The 12,968-nt window shown below is 37.1% G+C and overlaps 2 pseudogenes; one reads left to right on the plus strand and one right to left on the minus strand.

The window, feature by feature from the left end:
- The first annotated feature begins 5,153 nt into the window (after nucleotides 1–5,153).
- LOC114761526 (phosphatidylinositol 4-kinase gamma 4-like) lies at nucleotides 5,154–8,624 on the plus strand (annotated as a pseudogene).
- A 74-nt stretch (nucleotides 8,625–8,698) lies between these two features.
- LOC114761524 (probable pectinesterase/pectinesterase inhibitor 61) lies at nucleotides 8,699–12,425 on the minus strand (annotated as a pseudogene).
- Between the last annotated feature and the right edge of the window lie 543 nt (nucleotides 12,426–12,968).

Below are 12,968 nucleotides of genomic sequence, written 5' to 3' on the forward strand. Positions count from 1 at the left end.
TTAGCCAGTCCGAAATGTCAGTTGTATTGCTGGTTATCAGTTATGATAAGCTGAGTCACAAGTTTGTCATCCATTTTTGCGATAACCCTTCAGCCGCTCTCCTTGAGAGCCTCTGATGACTCCCCCTGCTCCAACTAGACTCTGCTTGGTGAGGCGAGGTTGAGGTTTATACGATTCCATGCAGTCCTTGCCAGATCACCCTCCAGAAGCAAGTAGGTTTTTTTTGGCCAGAAAAAAAAAATACTCCTCCTATCTTAAATTAGTTATGGAGTTGGTTTTAGTCCTAAATATAATATCTTAATTCATTTTATCTATTATATTGATCATTTTCTTCAAACTAAGTTGTTGAACTTGTAAACTGATATTTTAAGAAGATCATGTTACATTTATTAAAATTAAGTAATTTATTTAGCTTTTTAATTTGCCTAAATTAGCCAAGCAACTTGAGGATAAGAGGGTTTTATGGTTAATGTCTCACTTACCGTGGTTTCATCACTTTGCTAGAGTAATATTACCTGCCAGCAAACTCTAACCGTCTCAGTGATCATGATCTGCTTTTGACCGAATCATGACCTGCTTTGTCATTCTATTGAATCCTTGTATGAGTCGTGCGAGTCACGTTCAAGTCAAAGCAAAACAAGAAAAGTAACTCTAACTCAGTCTTAAGCAGAGGTTTTCAAATCTTTTTACTTTTCTAAACAAGGACTTGTGGATCCTGGAATTTGTCAATTGAATGTGGTCAAAGCAGGCGAAATGTAGCAAGAGCGTTGAATGTATTGTACTCGCTTTTCGGGGTGCCATAAAGTTGAATTCTTTTTTTCCCCCTTTGGTGAACAAGTTGAATTCTGTTCATGAACTAATGAAAGCTCGGTAGTCCCTAAATGCGAAATCACACAAAGTCATATTTCGGCATACAAGATCCAAATTTTTGGGAGGGTGGCTGCCTCCATGTCCCTTCTTCTTCTTCTTAATAATCAAATCTATTTTGCCATGTGAATTAACCCCATCCTTGAAAGTATTGAGATGCTAATCATCACCAACCAACAAACCACAAATTATCTGATTACTTCGTGAAACTGGGAGTGTGGTAATAATTAATAATGAATCAATGCTCAAGTCAAGGTTTAAAAAATGGTAATAAAACAGTTATTACGTTCAAGAAACTTCTTTTCTTTGAAAAAAAGAAAAAAAAAACTCTCATCTGCATGATATCTAAATGAATCTTTGCACGCTGCCTCCGGTTTTTATTATAACGGCATGTTAATAATTTAGCAGGGATCAAAAAATTCGGTTAAAACTACGTAATGATTTTTTAAATTTATAAAATTATTCTCAACAAAATGTATTAAACAAAAAAATAATGAATTAGAAAGGTTGTCTAGTTAAGGAATTTCAAAACAAAGGATATTTAGACGAAATTAAACAACTTGCGACGGTGGGCCTTCTAAAAAAGATTGTTCGATACAGCTACAGGACTAAGAAATTCTAACTATTCCTCAAATAAAATAAAATAAATACTACGTATTTATAATAAATATTTAACACTATTATCAATATTTAATAAAGTTTTTAACTCGTGTGAAGTGATTCGGTCCTTGGGATGCAAGGCATGCGTGGTTACTGTTATGGATGGAGTATGGATCCAAGGCGAAGCAAAGAATTAGTGATCCAATGACTGACTTTTTGGTGCTTTTACTACGCACTTGGACTTCTCATGGAATTTTTGGTGTAAGCATTCTCAGCATACATATGCACAAACTTAATAGTAATCTCTGGTCTCTTTCAGACTAGACAACCAACGTTTCATTTTTTTTAAAAAAAATCCCCTAATCCTATTTATAAAACACTTTTAACATATTTTAACAAAATTAGGAATAACATTAAATTTTATTAACTATAACTTAAAATTAACTATAACTTAAAATTTAATAACCTTTTTAATTATACAAACAATCAATGTAAGGATATTTTAGGAAATAAGATTTAGGGGGTGAGTTTTGATTCTGAGTACAAGGTTTTAATCAATTTTATCTCTTATTTATTATTTGTTAAGACTAATTTACTTAACATCTAAACTTTTATGCAATCTAATATAGCATAGGATTGTTTTAGAGAAATGAAATCACACGTGTTATAATTAAATATTTATTTAATTTTTTTAATATATTCAAATTAAATAATTAGTTCTTGCGTTAAAAATCAGATATATTTTAATATTTTATACTACCCAATTGTGTTACATAGCATTACATTATCAAAGGCCTTGCGATTAAACCAAATGAGCCAATCTTCGCATGCTTGATCATATCTATATTTTGAAAAGAAAATAGCGAGCATCTCGTCTTATTATTATCTCATCATTAAAAGAAGAAAAACATAACATCTCAACAAATAACAAATTATAGTCATAATAATTGATAATTTAGGACAAATAATAATTGTTAATTTAGGATAAAATATAATAGATTTGGGGTTCCATGGCAGAAACTCTCTTTCCATAGCCAACGCCATATTTGATAATTGATGGAAGCACGAGTTTCATAACAAGTTTAATTGTTAGTGCCAAACATATATAATAATAATAGATTTTCTCCCTCATTTTCTTTCTCATAAAACCAACCTTTATGCTTACCAAACATGACCTGAGTAGTTTTAAAGCAAATCAAATGAAAGTTAGGTTGTTCATAGTTGGGAAGAAAATTGAATTATGCAGAATGGAAGCCATTCTCCTGATTCGCCTCTGCCATATAAGTGCCATTACCCACTAATTCACATAAGCACTAAACCACCTAACACAAACTATTTTGGCCCGTCAAGGTGAAAGAATTGGTGCCACACGATCTTCACAAACTTTTATGATAGCACCTCCTACATAAGTACGACACCCATTATACATGTGTTATTTATGAGTTACATTCAATATTCTCAGCATTTTAATACTATTTATAGTGTATTCAACGCTCTAAATAATAAAAGAATTATGGCATTAAATATAATTAAAAATTAGCATCAAATAATGTTGGATGCACTCTAAAAATTATATTAAGATGTTGAGTGCACAATAAATAAAATTAGGGTGTTAGGCACTGCTAGAAAATAATATCAATATCTTAAATAGTACTTTACCTTATATAATTTTTATTTGTTTTGTTATTCTAATTTATAAATTTATTATAAAAAAATGCTGAATAGCGAAGTGAAATAATCCTAAGATTGGTGGTACTGTGATTTGGGATGGAATTTTTTTCACTAAAATAAAATACTAGTCTTTCTATAAAAATTTTTTAGATGATTTGATTCTTAGGGCTCATTTGAATCAATATATGTTTTTAAATTTAAAAAGTGCTTATAAATGCATGTTTAGATGGCTTATGCATCAACTGAATCCTTCTTATACTGATAGTGAGATTTGAAACAATAATCCTGTGGACCAACTTTTGCTCATGATATCATGATACAGCCATCTCTTTCATATGAATATTATGGGACTGGAATCTGATTTGAAACAACAACAAAAACTTCAGGACAGGTTTTGACGAACTTCTGAACCTTTGAGGAGCTAGCTATCGAGATTCATAATCTTGTTCTTTGTAATTTAGACAGGTTCACGGTTCATGTCTTGCAAAGAGCCTAGATAAATTATAAAGAACATCATTTTACAGTACAGTTTCCTTCAATTTTCAATTTCATATTTTATATGTTTTATTTACTATGTCTTTTGATTACCCGTAAAATGGTTTGGGAATTTATTATATTTTATTGTAGGCAAAAAGAATTTATTATATATTTATTTTGATTTGATGGATGATAAAGTAAAATAACCAACGCGGTTGCGATGAACAAAGAGTGAAACCCAGGAGGAAGTTTCGGTGAAATATTACGAAGATTTTTTACGTGGCAGAAATCTATTGGGTAGTGACATGCGTAATTGTGTTTGGACAGGCTTAGAGCCCAAGTTTCCAATTTATTCAAAAGGAGAAGACGCGACCAAAAAATCTTCCCAGACTATTTGGTTCCCTTTAATTTAACGCCCGTTTGTGATCGTTAGTTCGTTACGATAACATTTTCGTACTTTGCTTTTTTTTTTCTTTTTTTTTTTCCTTTTCCCTCCTTTTCGTACCACTTCCACTCTGTTTTTACACTCAAAACTCAAAAGTTAAAAATTAATGACAAACCAACTTTCAACATGATTGTTTATATATTTGTTATTAATTTTCATTCATATATAGATTAAATTTACATTTATAAATAATTCAAATTATATTTATACTTTTTTTAAAAAAATACCATGCTTTTACTTTCATGTATGCCATAAAAGCTTCTCATCAATCATTTTTATTGAAGAAATTAATTTTTTTCCAAACCTAAATCATAATTTCATTTTTAATATACTAGTAAAAAACTAAATATTAAATTTAAACATAAATTTTATTATATTTTTAGTAAGATGATAAAATTAATTAAGCAATTTTTTTAAAAGTAATGCATCTTGTTTGAAATGTAGAATTTTAAATTTGAAGTTTAAAAAAATTAATCTCTAACTTTGAACTTTTGAAGGAAAAAAACACTACCTCTAGTCCTTAATATAAAAACTAATTTAATTTTTAATTTGATCTTAAATATAAGATCTCAATTCACTTTATTTTTTATATTTATCTATTTTTTTAAATAGTTCTTGTAGTAATCCATCAAATGATAGTTGTAGCTAATACATATAATTAGTAATAGTATTTATTACAAATAATTAGGTTAATAAAATTTTTTAACTTATTTAAATTTAAATTAGTTAACTAACTCTTATATTAAATTCAGATGGTAATGTTATAAGAATTAAACGTTAAATTAGTCAATTAATTTTTATATTAAATATGAATAATAATGTCATAAGAGTTGAACGAAGGGGTCCACATCCAAATACTTCAAAACTCACGGGTTCTTTTCCAAAAATATAGTACCTGGAAACGTACAACCAGCATTTGCCTAACATTTGGAAAATCCGAAAATGTCCAACATAGTAACGTCCGTTCCCACGTCGTTAGTAGCCTGCCACTGAGCTCGGCGTTCTGTCGTCCAGTACGTCCTTATAAATAGACCCCCGTCCCCCCTTGCACTTCATTTCAATACTCCATTCCTCGTCCTTCTCTCTCACTTTCCGGGAAAACCAAAAAGGAGAAAGTAGAATTTCCGATTCTTCTGGGGAAGAAGACGAAGGAAACACGCGCGACGGGGATAATGGAGCTACATTTTTCAAGTATCTCGTATCATCTGCATCCTACCTGATTTTCTGCGGTTTGGCTTCACTGTGTGAGCTGATCGATCTCTCTGTAAGATTCGTTTTATAGATTGTCATTCTTCAGTCTAGACTATTCGGCTTCATCGAAGTAGGGAAGAAATTTGGCGAAATATTTTCTCCGCTTGCCTTGAATCGCGAGAAACAAATTTCATTATTCTTCTCACATGTTTTCCGTTTGTGGATATCCTTCCGCTTCTATGAACATTGTAGATGTCTGAAATTTCTGTTTATAGCTTTTCCAACTCTCGCATAGATACCTGACAGTGAACTTTGACACGGGAAGAAACTGTCAGCTGAGATGAAATCCATTGTTTATTGTATTTCGATCACGCTGCTCAGTTTTTTTTCCTCCTTCAAATCATGCATAGTAATTCGGAAGAACATTTTTCTTCCTATTTTCTTCGGAAATTATAGGAGAAAATTTGAAATTTATCGAAGATGGATAGGTATTCACAGGGCTAACTGATTTATTTTTATGTTTTTCTTCTTAAGATATCGGTTATTACGAGTCTAATTTAGCTTTTTCCCCTTATTCTCACAGATTTCTTGTTATTTGACTGAACTCTTATGAGGCTCTTTCTTTTTGCAGGGTTATTACGTTGCGGTCCTTTTTTTTTCTTTCTAAATAGCTATAATAGTCTCAACAACGTAGCTAAAAGTGGGTCATTCAAGTTTGAAAAAGAAATGTAAGTAGTTTTGGTGGATCAATTCAAGGATTCAGGCGATCTTAATTCTTCTGGGCCTCCTTAAAAGATTTCGTCTAGCTAGGATCTCTGACTACTGGAAGAAGACTACACAACAAGTTTAGTGCGTAAACTCTTTGTTTACTGGTTAGGTTGCATCGTCTGCTTTTGCTAGATTTGTGTCAAGAATGGAGATGAAGGAAGAGGAAAGGTAAAGGTTGTGTATTCTGTATATTTCCTTACCAAATGGGTTTGTCAAATAGAACACATGTATTCTATTACTGGTTTCAAGGTTCATTGCTTGTTCATTTTTAAGGAAGCAAGGTTTTGAACCTTCGAGTAGATAATGGCTAGTGTGGCACTTAGTCCAGCGTATGAAAAATACTTTACCTCCCCTCGTAGATTTACCAGCTTCTGTGGTCCTCAAATGAGGGACTCGAGTTTGATTTACCTAAGTGTTGGTGGATCTGTGATTCCCATGCATGTTATGGAGACAGATTCAATTGCCTCAGTGAAGCTTAGAATTCAGACCTTTAGAGGCTTCTTTGTAAAGAAACAGAAATTGGTTTTTGAGGGGAGGGAATTGGCTAGGAACAATTCTTGTGTTCGTGATTATGGTGTAACTGATGGGAATGTGTTGCACTTGGTGCTAAGGCTCTCTGATATTCAAGCTATTACAGTTAGGACTATATGTGGAAAGGAGTTTGAGTTTTATGTTGAGAAGAATAGAAACGTGGGTTATGTAAAGCAGCAGATTGAAAGGAAGGGCAAAGGATTTCTGAACCTCAAGGATCAAGAACTGATATGTGATGGCGAGGCACTTGAAGACCAGAGACTCATTGAAGAAATCTGTAAGGATAATGATGCTGTAATTCGTTTGTTGGTGAGAAGGTCTGCCAAAGTGAGGACTAAAGCAGTTGAGAAGGATTTTGAATTGTCAATTGAGGCATCGTACGCACATGAGAAGGTGGTAAATTTGGGTGATGAACATTTCGGGCCACTGTTTGTGACCAATAAGTTCCTGGAGAGGAAGCAATTGATAAGAGATTTTCTTCTGGAGCCAATCATTGTTAACTCCAGTATCACAATTCCACAGGTGATCCAGGAGCTTATTAAAACTACTTCACAGGGCTTAGAGAGGGGCAATAAACCAATTCAATCATCAGAGGGATCTGGAGGTGCTTATTTCATGCAAGATGCATCTGGTTCAAAGTACGTTTCTGTTTTCAAGCCTATTGATGAGGAGCCAATGGCTGTTAATAATCCTCGAGGACTTCCAGTCTCTGTGAATGGGAAGGCTTGAAGAAAGGCACACGAGTAGGACAGGGGGCATTGAGAGAAGTTGCAGCATACATTTTGGATCATCCTAGGGATGGACCTCGCACTTGTAGTAATAATGGGGAGGAGGGATTTGCTGGGGTACCTCCAACAGCTATGGTCAAATGCCTGCATGAAGGATTCCATCATCCCAAGGAATTTATGTATGATTCAAATGATATAAAAATAGGGTCACTTCAGATGTTTATGAAGAATACTGGAAGTTGTGAAGATATGGGTCCTCTTTCATTTCCCACAGAGGAGGTGCACAAGATTTCGGTGTTGGATATCAGATTGGCAAATGCAGATAGGCATGCTGGTAACATTTTGGTTAGCAAGGACGGCGAAGGTGGTAGAATAGTGCTTATTCCAATTGATCATGGCTATTGCTTGCCTGAGATCGTAAGTCCACTACCATCCAGATGTGGTGATACTGTAATTATGTTTTGTATTTACTAAAGATTTGAAGTCTTTCTTTCTTGGCTGCTCCTTCAATTGTAACCATTAGCAGATGGTAGTCATTCTAACCGCTTATTCCCTGCTCAGTTATATGATGTCACACTCCTGCCTGTATATATCTGTAAACATCGCATTTTCTTCATACTATCTGGATGCCAATCTATTTCTATTATTGTTGCTTCTGCTGCTGCTATTTCTATTTCCTTGTGCTTCTTTCGTTGCTTCATGTTGATTTTCTCTTCTTCTTTAACTTCTCTTGCAGTTTGAAGACTGCACATTTGACTGGTTGTACTGGCCACAAGCTCAGGAGCCTTACTCTGCAGATACCATTGATTACGTAAAATCTCTGGATGCCGAAGCAGATATAGAACTTTTGAAGTTCCATGGATGGGATCTTCCTGCCAAGTGTGCCCGTGTCTTCCGCATATCCACTATGCTTCTAAAGAAAGGGGCTGAGAGAGGATTCACTCCTTTCAGCATCGGAAGCATCATGTGCAGAGAAACACTGAAGAAGAAATCTGTGATCGAGCAGATTGTTGAGAAAGCAGAAGAAGCTGCACTTCCTGGATCAAGTGAAGATGCCTTTCTTGGTATTGTTTCAGAGCTCATGGATAGTCATTTGGATGAGCTAGCCCGTTGAGTAAAATACTTACAATAACTATCTCTTCTCAATCTCATGTTGCGCGTGTGGTTATCACCACCTTGTGTTTGTGTGTTGTGTTTGTAGAACATGAAAATAGTATATACTATATAGACCATAAATGGTTGTAGAGGACTCGTTCTTGTAATATCATGATCACCCTTTTACTCTTCTATTTTGGATGAGTCCACCATATTAATTAATGAGATTCTTACTTCTGGTTCTCTTTTCTTTTTCTGACCCATTGCTACTTCTACTTCAATGGTCAACTTTATCCCCCTCTCACTCCAAGCCAATTCCAATCAGTGCCCCACAAACAATAATTACTATAAAACGACTATTGTTGCTTACAGCTTTATATAATTTTATTACAACATTTGAAGAAGCAAAAAATCGATACCAGGAAAACCTATATTTTGGTACAATTACGTCGTAAAAACCCATAACAATAAATACACAAGTCTTTCCCGGCCATTTTGAACCAAAGACTCCATAACGCTAATCGCGCCCATACCTTTTGAGCGAAATTGAATTCATTCAGTTAGATAGTCCTCCGACAAATGCCACCCCCGTCGACGGCAACCATGACGACCCCGCTATGAATTGCGCCACCGTGAACCTACTTGCCTCCTCCTTGGACGTTATAAACCCGATACCCTGGCCAGTTGACCCGGCCCCCAACAGCTGCACCCGGCCCACTATTCATATACTCTCCATAATACAATTTGTCTACCGGAGATGTGGCATTCCACTCCAACCATCCGCGCGGATTTATGTGATCCCCCATGTAGGATAGCATGTAAACGGTTCTAGAGTATATCTTCCACGGACGGCCCAGATAGGTTGGGATGCTTCCCTTGGCCGCCTCCAGATCTGAAGCGGCTTGGATCCGACAATTGTGGATGGAAATACCCGTGTTCTGATTCGGGTCTTTTCTATTTTGGGCCGTGATGGTGTTCTTCTGTTGGGCCATGGGCTTTCGAGATACGAGGTTACAGCTTTGGAAAACCACAGCGGCGTTGCCGAAGATGAAGTCAATAGTGCCATAAATGTCACATTCCCGGAAGAACTGACGGTTGGAATGGACATAACATGTGTCTTGGTACCCGATGATGCTGCATCGGTACACCACCGCATGGTCGGCTCCGACACGAAGGGCCACCGCTTGGTGCTTTCCTGGCCCCGCGTAGTTCTCGAACGTCATATCCTTGGCAATAAAACCAGCCCCAGAAGCAGCTGCAAGGCCGTTCAATTAGGGAAACAAGCTTTCAAGTAGTAATTGTCAAGAAATTTAGTAGTAGCTGACAACAAAACCTGGTTGGTGCAGGAAATTTCGGTTCCTTAGGGACAAGTTTGAATTAGAGCATGTAATTGCATAACCCGGACCATCCATAATTTAATGGCTGATAGCTACTACTGATTTGGGAAAGGCTAGGCCATGCGCTATGCTTTCAAGTTAAATAGGTTATAATTATAAGATGAAGAGGACATTATCCTATAGATCTATTAATTTTATTGTCGTGGTAAGCACATAACTACACTTTTGCATGAATATGAAATTAGTTAAAATTAGTTATTTCTTGTAAAATATTAAAAAGTGATAATTAACTAAAGGAGCTCGGTTTATTAGTTGGAGATATTGACTTGATTTTTCAAATTAATTAATACTCCTCCGGTCCTTAATATAGGACCTAATTCTTGAGTTGGTTTTGGTCTTAAATGTAAGACCCATTTCTCATATTTATTAATGTTCTCTAAATTACCTCTATAGATACTCCCTTAACCATAATCAAGTAGAAGAGGGAGAGGGGTATTAAGAAAGATGATTATGGTGTTTTAGGAAAAATATGTCACTTTTCTATAATTAACTAATTTACCTAACTTTCTTAATCTAATCAAATTAGTTAAATGGATCTTATATTAAGGATCGGAGGAGTATTTTAAACAAAATGTGTCATGAAACATGCTGAAGTCGTTTGTTACGTGGACAAGGAGGAGTGATATTGAAGGATACATTATGTATTGGGTCCAATTACTGAACCCCGTGAAGAGGAGGGAGTACACATGCAAACAGAGAGGTGGGAATCTTTAAAAAAACCTGACAAGCCATAATCTAATTTTTAACTTCTACTTGCCCATGTGGCTTGTTTCCGAGTTGTTGGCTTCTTCCCTATTTTAGTGTTTTATGAATTAATGGGAATGGTAAAAAGGCAAAAATGTAAGACGAAATGATTGAAGAAGAAGATATTGAATATGTGAAGGAAATTTAAGGGGCAAAAAAAACCAAAAAGAAAAAGACAAAGAATTAAAGAGGTGAAAAGGGAACCAACCGAAGGAGGCAGTGTGGAAGGTAGTGGTGCCTTGCGCAAAATTTCTGCCTCCTGTGATAATTGTCTTGCCCTTCCCATCACCTACGAACATCACATTGGTCTTCTTCTTCCCAACCTTCAAATTCTCCTCTTCGTACCTAACCATTTCATACCACCAACAAATTTGGTTCTCATTTATTGCAGCCTCTACCATTGCACTTGCCCAACTCATTTATCCGAGCAACTTTTTTATACTACTAACAATAGCCATAATCCTATATGTATCTACAAAAGTGCGTGCATAAATTACTGCTTAATCTCAGAACCTAATGGAGGACATTATTATTGGTGTTGTGGAAAGGTAGCAAAACAGGGAAATTAATGATTGTTAAATATTCACGGGCACGCATCATCATTAATTGACCACTGCTGATTGAAATTTGAGACGAGAGTCACTAACTCAAATGATCACACAATATTTTCGTTGCATCATAATGATTGATTTGATTAGTTTTCTTGAAAGTTAAATGATCACACTTTTTCTTTTTCTGAAAACGAATCGTCTAATTACCAAAAGCCCACTGAATCATCACTTTATTTACCTTCCTGCCTTCACGTACACGATAATCCGGCGACTACTGTGCTCAGGCACTTTCTTTATCGCCTCCGCGATGGTTTTAACGGTTCCACTCCCGTCCTTCGACACGACGATATCAGCTTGTATCGCCGGTGCCGGCGTGCTCAACAATCGTCTGTCTCTTTTGCCTAACCAGGTTGGGAATTCGCCCGAGATATCGCCATTGTCAATGTCTCCCATTAATCTTCTTCTGTTCTGTATCGGAACCCCTGAGAAATCGTTGCCGGCATCGCTCCCGGCGTATATCGCCAGACAATTGCTAATGAGCTCCGATAAGTTCTTCAAGTTACTGGCCATCTGATTTTTCACTGCGCCGCTCGTGTCAGCGAACCCCTCACTGCACGTGTCTTGATTCGTGAGTGCGGCGCTGAGCCAGGTCAGCACATCGTCGGTCGAGCCGCCGCCGCCGCCAGAGGGGGAGGGAACGACAGAGGTAAGGGAGCGCAGGAGCGCGTCGACTGAATCCTCGAGGAGCTCGAGGCAGTCCTCATATGCCGACCGTTCACGCGGACCCATCTGGACGTTGGAGATGGCGGTGGAGGAATCGAAGGCTTTGCTCAGGTGCTGCAATGTCATGTTGAGGGAAATGTGGACGAGGTCCTGCTCCGACGCGGCGGTGGAACCGGGAAAATCGAGGAGGGACTTAACGCAGAGGGAAGGGAACTGAGTTTTGCCGCAGGTGCGTGAAATAGCCTGAGTGGGCTTCCCGCCGATGCCCGACTGGTCCGGACCCGAAGACCGATGTCTGTTGCCGACAAGGAGCACGGCGGAAATGGCTGAAGCCACAATCAAGACAAGAGCGAGGAGGGAGAGGAAGATGAGTTTCTTGTTTCTGCGGGGGGAGGCAGGGGGGGGAATGGAAAAATCGGAGCGGCGGGAGGAGCCACCGGGTTGGGAGGGTTGGAGCCTGCCATAGTCCATTGGTAGTGCGAGAGAGTGTGAGAGTAGAGAGAGTGAGGGGACAGGTATATAAGGAGAAGGAAGGGATGAAGAAGCGAGACAGGTCACAGTAGTATAACAACTATGGAATGAGAAGCAATGGAATGTTGTGGTAAGGAAGAAAGAATATGAAATGAATGAATTGTAGAGAAGTGAGGGGTTGAGAGTGAAAATAGTGGTTGGTGAGAGGTCAGCGTCGGGTGCATGAGCTGGCTGCGACTGCCCATTGGATGGCTGTGTGTGAATGTGAAACAGAGGAATGAGCAATTGGATATGAAATCCCACTGCCTCCTTTCTTATTGTGATCTGAGTCTGACTTCACCTCTCTCTCAACTTTAATCCGCATTTTAATCAATCTCCTCTGATCAAGAATTCTGGACAAACAAAGAAGCTAATTTGAGATTCTCAGCCACATTTAATTTGCACATGCATACTCTTTTAAAATAACTTTTAGTGTGTTCATAAATGTATCCCTCCACCTCGCCCTTGACTTAGCTGTTTGGTTTGCGTGGTGCATGGTTCTAAAGACTCCTTGTCTTCTTTTTAATTCGTTTGACACTATACCATACATTTAAAAATATCATATACTCTTTCTATATTTAATATATGATCTAGTTGGGGAGTTGATATTGGTTGCATGTGTAAGACCTATTTCACGTGTTTATTAATTTTTTCTAAATTAATCCTAGAC

The sequence above is a fragment of the Neltuma alba genome, unplaced genomic scaffold (assembly GCF_004799145.2).
Source record: "Neltuma alba isolate B1F8T4 unplaced genomic scaffold, ASM479914v2 tig00011123_pilon, whole genome shotgun sequence".
NCBI classification, from domain to species: Eukaryota; Viridiplantae; Streptophyta; class Magnoliopsida; order Fabales; family Fabaceae; genus Neltuma; species Neltuma alba.